The sequence below is a fragment of the Castanea sativa genome, chromosome 5 (assembly GCF_040712315.1).
Source record: "Castanea sativa cultivar Marrone di Chiusa Pesio chromosome 5, ASM4071231v1".
Lineage (NCBI taxonomy): Eukaryota > Viridiplantae > Streptophyta > Magnoliopsida > Fagales > Fagaceae > Castanea > Castanea sativa.
In genome coordinates, this window is record NC_134017.1 from 77709134 (window position 1) to 77717370 (window position 8237).

An 8237-nucleotide genomic window follows, 5' to 3' on the forward strand; every position below is an offset into this window, starting at 1 on the left:
AGTATAGCTCAGGCTAATTGAAATTTTAACAAACACAAGTTACACAAGTTCTTATAGAGAGGATACCTTCCGAGGTATGGCGTAGTGGTAAAAAGTACTTGTAAGTGATCATATTTACTAGTCCTAGAGTTATGAGTTTGGATAGTAGTAAGTCCCATTATAACTCGGATGGTCATACCACACACGCGTAAGGTTTAAGTGAGTGAAGACTATTCCAAACAAGGAATAGTAATAAATAATTTTAAATAGAGAACTTATCATAATTTCCAAACATGCCGCCACCTTAAGGCATGAGTTATATATAGTTTTAAAGAGAAGATTCGTCCACAACCTAATCAATGGGCAAAGACATTGACCATAAGTGGTATGACGTAGGAATGATTTTGATTTGTTAAATTGAATGATAGTGACTTTTTAGCTCAAAGAAAACCTTGTTAGTCATTTATTTTCTTATTAGCAGTGACATCTCCTTAAAACTATTTCGTTACACCCCACATACGTATGCTATGCTATATTTTTCAAAAGTTCAAGAATAAAAAATGAGTTCTTTCAATAGTTTAGGGGGGAAATGAAGGGATTTCTAGGCATTATTGAGTTCTCAAGGGTTGATGACAATCCATGTTACTCTCATAAAAAGGAAACAAATGAGTTTATTAGTAGCATACTATTGACCAAAATTCCATTATTTACAGTTAATGTCATTTTCATAATATCTAATCCACCATCTCAATCTTCTCACAAAAAAAAAAAAAAATTATCCACTATCTCAAAATTACGCTATTTCATACTTTATTTATTACATATACTATTATTTTTAGAGGTAAAGAAATATCATAATGTATTATCCTTGTTAAACTAGGACCGTCACAATCAATTACTCAAGTCGGTTTTCTCTCTTTCTTGTCCCTTCTTTCAATTTCTTTTTTTACTTTTGTCAACTTCTAGCAAATCTATCTTTCTATCTCACGCCACTTCACCTATTTTTTAATGATTCATTCTTCTACATATCTTACGTGAAGTTGTATTAGAATAAATTATGGGATTAGTTTCTCTTTCACAGATTTTTGTATTTATTGTACAAAAATGTGCCCTATTAATTATTTAAATACGCAAACATATATTAGGAGAAAAAAATGAAATTAATAATGTAATATATATCTCTTAACCAATCAACCCCTATACTGTAATCAGTTGCAATATCTCCCATTGTTAAAACTTTCCAATTCCACCGTATTTAACCCTAATTTTGACATCTTTATTGTATGATTATTAAATAAGGGTTTGACTTACTTCTAGTATTTTTTAAAAAGAAATCTTCTTTTGTTTTAATGAGAAACTGTCATTATAAGACATGTCCAATTAAAAAAGTACTAAAGATAAGCTAAGCCCATTAAATAATAAAAAAAGTAAGCATATATATATATATATATATATATATTTTGATAGGAAGAAAAAAAAAAGTAAGCATATGAATATACAATTATATACATAAGCCCATTAAATATAAGTTCAAGTACAACGAAAATTGAAGAAATTTTCCTGGTAAAGAGACATTCACATTACAATTAAACCAATAATTTAGGCAATTGACTGTTTCAAGTTATAGTTTAGGGAAGAAAATACATGTGACCTCATAATTTTGAATGAAAAAAAAAAAAAAAATTTACTTAAAATAAGACATAATCTTGCTCCAAATCTTCTTTCATTGTTTTGAATTTTTTCCCTTTAAGTACAAGTTGGCTTGAATATGATTTAAGATGGTAAATATAAATAATCTCATTGTGTTTTAGAGACTACTTTTTCATGGATCCTGGATATGCTAGAGGTGGTTTAGACTTTACAACAAAAAAAAAAAAGTGTACGTGTTATAAAGAGAGGGAATAATCAAGTTAAGGCTGTTAGGAATTTGGGATCGTGAATAAAAGGAATAGATTCATAGCGTGTAGTAAGTTTAAATTAGAAATAATAACAACTAACCATCAATGATTTGTTGTGAAAATATTATAAAAATATTATAACGTAACACTTCTTTTATAAATAAATAAAAAAATACAAAATACATGCAAAGAGTGATAAGAGAGAAAAAGGAATTTCTATAATAGTTACACATTTTTTGATCTATGAATTTCTATAAAATGTAATGGTTAATTAGAATAGCATTACAGTACATGTCATCGTAAATATTTGTTGCTGGCCAAATAAGTTAACCTAATTAATTTGAAAGAATATAATATTAATTTTTCTTCTCCCTCTCATAATTAATTTATTTCTAAACCTTAACGTTGTTGGGTTACGGAGATTCTTATCCTTCTCTGTTCTTTCTCTTGGCCTAATTCTTCTCTGTTTTTCAGTTTTTCTATTTCTACCTTAGTTTGATTTATTTAAAATCTAAGCAACAAGCCATCCAAACAAGAAAAATGAAATGAATAGTAGATCTGGAAGATGGTGGAGAGTAAGAGCGAGAGAGAGGAAGAGTTTATTTCTCTCTCTTTCTTATTTGGGTGGCCGCCATGGCTGAGAACTACGCAAAGTTCACTGTGACCACTGTAGCATCAAAGAAATTTAAGGCCTTTTAGATATTTTAAAACACACAAAAACCCTAGAAATTGAGAGTTCGAATCTTGAAGAACAATGGGTGACTAGCTGTTTTATTTGTTTTATGAATAGCAGCGAGATTTGTAAACAATCCAATGTATAAGTTTATTGCTACGGGAAAGTATTATTTAATTCATTGAGTTGAAGATGCACTTGGGATCTTGTGGGAATGAAGAGTTTGGGTTGTGATGTGGTTCCTCACAGTCCAATAGAAACTATGGCGGTCCCCCAGGTTATGGTGGCCTAGGCAGATGAGAGTGAGAAGAAGAAGAAGAAGCAGAAGAAAGGCTGGGAGAGTGCTCGAGAGAGTTAATAACTTTTGTTTTATAATTAATATATAGAAGCATTAGTGATTTTTAATGCTTTGATATCCCTTACTTTTAGAAGATTAATGACATGTCAACTAGTGTCTTATTGACCATTAGATCTAATAAAAATCAATGGTAAAAAAAAATATGTAGATATTATGGAGTTATACCAGGTGTAATTTAAACCTATGAATGAACTTCCTAACCAATCACTCAAGAGGTCTTTTATTAAAGTAACTGATATTTCAATTCCCATGGAGTCTAGGATGGTCACCAAACCACCTTGGCCTAGAAAATAAAATTATTATTATGTATAAATTTTACAATTTGTGACTCCTAAATTTATTTGAGGCCCAACATGATTAAACTTTGGACAAAATTTGGCAACAAACTTGATTGTAGTTTAAGACTATAATTTCATTCAATATTTTTTTTATTGGATGTAAATGTTAACAAATCGAGCATTTAATTACATTTTCTTCTTCTGTTATCCATATTTGCAAAATTTCAAGAAAATCAAATATCAATAACTATGTCATCAACCAAATGTTTAAATTTCGAGTTTTTGTAGTCTAAAATTATACATAAAAAAAAATAAGTTTATAGATCGAATAGTAATTTATATCCAATTGACATGAAATTTGACATGTATTTTAAGAACATAAAAAACATGCAATTTAACAATTAGATTTTCAAAATATGTAGTAATGCTAATTTATTTAATGAGAGTTGTAACCTTAAACTACAACTGAGTTTGTAGTCAAACACTATCCTTAAACTTTGATCCCCTTAACAATATATTAGGTCTTTACATACAAAAAGAAAAAGTCCAAGAAAAATTTTATTTAACTAAAATTTTGAAAAAAATATAGCTTGTAATATGAATAATGAGAATATCATATAATGATTTTAAAATAAGAAAATTCGTAAAAGGAAATTATAAGACGTTATGTGTTTGCGTGATTTTTTTTTTTTCGTTCTCAATATATGATGTTATTTTTTTTACTAAATTTTGTATAATTTAATTTTCTTAATAACCACCCTTAAAAAAATTCCTGGAGCCACCATATGCATGTGTCGAGTTGAACTCATGGGTTGAACAATTTTTTTTAATTACTATTATTATTACTAAATTGAGTATTAAAACAACACTACCACAAATAAAAACAAATTTATAATCAAATAATCATGAGCATAACATCAAACTAATACAAACTATATGAGAAGAACTTAGAGTTTAAGTTGCATAACATATTTTTAAATATATATTAAATAAAATTTTTAATTTAAAATATTTATTAAATATAAGTGGGTCGGTTTGAGTTAGGTAGATTTGTGAATCTTATGACCAAACCCAACTCGGCCTACTATAAATAAAAAATTCCATAACCCAATCCAACCTACTAACCCTTGAAAACCAACCCAACTCAGAGGGTTGGGTTGGGTTGGATCGGGTCAATTTTGGCGAGTTGGCTGCACACCCTTAGTTTTAAATGAATTTGAGTTTGGCTTATATCTAGTACATTTTTAACTGGATTCTTCTTTTGTTTTAATGAAAAACTGTGTTAGGGTCATATTTTCTTTGTAATTGGCTAATCTTTTGACAAAACGCATTTTACTTGTAATTAGGTAGATCTAAGTTAAGTTTAATATATCAAGAAATATGTTGTTCAAACATATCATGTGAAATCATTAAAGACATGAAGTTTGATCCAAGAAACAAGTAAAGAAAAATTGTTTCCTAAGACCTTGACATTAGTTGCTATCAAAGATTAATAAAGAAGCTCAACACATGCTTGACACAAGTTCGATCTATCGAGAATTACGATTTCAGAATTTTTAAATTTGAAATTCGGCTCATGATGACTTGAGTGATTAAGGTTTCTTTCTCTAAAACTATAGTCATATATAAGACTTATTTTAAAAGTTATCAAATACGGAGATTGAGACTTAGAACTCATATACTATGTGTGAAGTTATTGCGTTTGTACACTTTAGGGTTTTGTAACTAAGTACTTCTTGATCTTCATCGTTTATGAAATGAAGAACTTTGCAGTCAACAATGATCAATCAAGTTGCTGGAGTCAGTCACATACTAGAATCTATGCAAAGAAGTTAGTCACAGATTAGAAATTTGTGCAAAGCAAAGAAATCTGCTACAAGATTAAGTTCAATTTGCATGCAATTTGACCTAATTAGTCAACTTGGATAATTAAATTAATTAACCGGGTTCAATCTATTTTAACCCATCAAATTGTCACATCACCCACTAGCTAAGTAAAATGTGAAAATTAAAACCTACTACCACTTACCATTGTATACTTAAAACAAAATGAGATGTCAAGTTGAAAAAGTACTAGAAGTAAGCTAAACCCTTGAATTTAGCCTAGTCATTGTGCACAATGTGTTTGGATAGAGAATTTGTATAATTGACCGAATTTAGAATTTTATCAAATAAAATGACTTAATTTAGCCAAAATTTGGAGTGTAAGTTCCTCAAATTTTACATTATTTTCAAAATTCTTAATCTTTTCTTTGGTACTCTCCCATTTGAATAAAATCTTATGTCTCACTTTCAATGTTTAACTTTTTAGTTTATACTCCATTAATTGTAATATGTCATGTGTTTATTCTTTTATTTTTTTCCTTCATTTTCGAGTTTGGTTATTTTATAAGAGAGTAATAAATAGACATGTGACAGGATCAGTGGGCAAGCATATAAACGTGCTCGAAAAAGTTAACGGATGTCTAAGGGTATTAGTTTATGAAGTATTTTTAGAAACATTTTATGAGAGAAAAAAAAAAAAAACTGATTTGTTTTTAAAATTTTTTATATTTTCATGAAAATGATATCAAAACTTTTTTAAAATTGTCAATTGACAAATGTCCTAAGAGAACTTGTTAACTGGACTCATGGTGATCCGCACCCTAACTCGATCATTGATCGTTTACCTAATAATAGCCATGGACTTATAGTTATAAATGATAGTACCAATATTGATTTACGTTTTTAGAATGGCCAAGGACTGATTTGTAGAATCTAACACAATAATTGTGAGATTCATCATATAAGTAGTTGTACGTGTCATTCTTCACAAACAATGTAGTAACATTTAATATAAAAAAAATTAACATTCTTTTTTGAGTAACAATTTTACAAATTGTTGATGTGGCCAACTTTTTATTAGTTTTCATTTAGGCCAAATATTAACATCACTTTTTCATTTACTAATAACCAATCACCACATCAGTAGTTTGTAAATTTTGTGTAAAAATATTTGTATCTCTAGCATTATTCTTCTTTTTTTCAATATTGTTTTAATTTTCTTTGCATAAGCACAAATTACAAGCTAGTTTCTTTTTACGAAGATAACCATGATTCAAATATCCATTACCCATTTATGGTAAGAATTGAGGGAGAAGATCACACCTTCAAAGGATTATATAACCAGAGTACCACTACAAAAGATAAACTACTTGAACATAATTTATTTATTATCAAAAGATAACCACATAACCCATTAATAATAAAATGATTTATTTACCCAATTAACGTCTATGATTGTTCAATAAGCCATATGATTTCATAGGGTTAGAAACACGCGTAAATGATTCATTGAATTATCATTCAATGTCTCATTTAAATCAAAGGAAATTAAAATTATTTTATGCATCTATTCTATGGAATGTGATTAAGAGATACACTATCAAAGTAAAGAAGGTTTTGATCAAATATTTTTACTGGTGAGCTGCTCAATCAGCTCGTCCAATTTCTTTCGAGACCCACCCTTTTCCACAGCATGCCTTGCCAATTGCCCCAATTCTTGTGCCCTCCTTAACCTTCCTCCCTTTTTCACCTCCCATCAACTCCTTCACACTCTCACAAATCACACTACGATCAACAGTGATGATTTTCTCACCTCCTACATAACTTTGTGGGACTACTAGCCCTACTTCCAATCCCATTGTTACAAGTTTGGCATTCAAGGTTTGCCCACTAAACATAGGCCAAGTCAAAAGTGGAACCCCATTTACTAAGCTCTCCTACGTTGAGTTCCATCCACTATGACTCAAAAACCCACCTATTGAAGGGTGTTCTAGTATACTTCACTGCTCCACCCAATCATATACAACAAAATTTTCTTCCTTCATTCTCTCGTTCCATCCATTTGGTGGGTCCCAAGTCTTTGATCTCACAACCCAAATGAATGGATGGCCTGCCATCTCTAATCCAAAAGCAATCTCATCCATTTGATCATTTGACAAATTTAATTGTGAACCAAATGAAACGTAAATCACACTGTCTGATTGATTAGATTCAACATACTTATCTAGCCACTTGATGTATGAAGCATCCAATTCTTGATCGGGTTGATCATAGAGGAAAAGTGGTCCCACACAATACACTTTGGCCTCGTTGAAATAGTGGGATTCAAATGCTCCAACATGTTCACCTTCAATCTCTTCGAAGCTATTAACAATAACACCCCAACTATTCCTATCGGCTACTCCAATCTCCTCTATAAGACGCACAAAAGGGTCATTTGGATCACCAATATTGAAAAGCATAGCAGGGATGTCACCTTTGTTCAAAATGAATGGAATTTTCATCTCCGAAAACTCTATAGGATCCGAAAGTGACAAATCCTTAACACTTGGGACACGTAAAGAAGGAGATCTAGAAACAGCCATAGAAACACTCCCAGAGCACGACTAACACCACGTGGAATACCATATAAATGACATGACTCAAGTGTCCAGCCTAGAAAAAAGTCAGAGATAACACAAATGGGAGGACAACCATCATCAATCATGTCTCTAAGAACATCCTCAAAAGGTTGTTTCATCTTTTTGGTGGCTTCAACCAAAGGACACAATAGGGCCATTGACAAAGAGATATTTGAGTGCTTATTGATTTTGGAAGAGATGAATGGAGCATTTAATGGGGGTGGTGATAATTGTGACTTTTAGGCCACGGTTTGAGAAGGCTTTTGATAGGTCTAGTAAGGGCCGGGATGGCGTGGCCTTGAGCCATGAAAGGGAAAATCACTACATGGAGCACTGGTGATGGAGCAGGAGCCATGAATGATATCTAAGCTTTGTTGATTGTGAGAGTTGAAGCATACAGTTTCTGATACGTCAAGACTCAGGCTTTTGATAGTAAATTCAGAGATCAAGATGTAGAATTTTATTATTATATATGGAGTACAAAGGAAATAAGTTAAATCTTTGAATACAGATCTCATAAATTAGCCTACACATACAGTCCTTCAGTAATGATATAACTAGTCAGTAACCGATGCAGCATAGTAAAGTACATTAAAATACTAGAAA

At 30.8% G+C, this 8237-nt stretch overlaps 1 pseudogene; it reads right to left on the minus strand.

The window, feature by feature from the left end:
• Positions 1-6631: 6631 nt before the first annotated feature.
• On the minus strand, positions 6632-7986 carry LOC142634379 (putative UDP-glucosyl transferase 73B6; annotated as a pseudogene).
• Between the last annotated feature and the right edge of the window lie 251 nt (positions 7987-8237).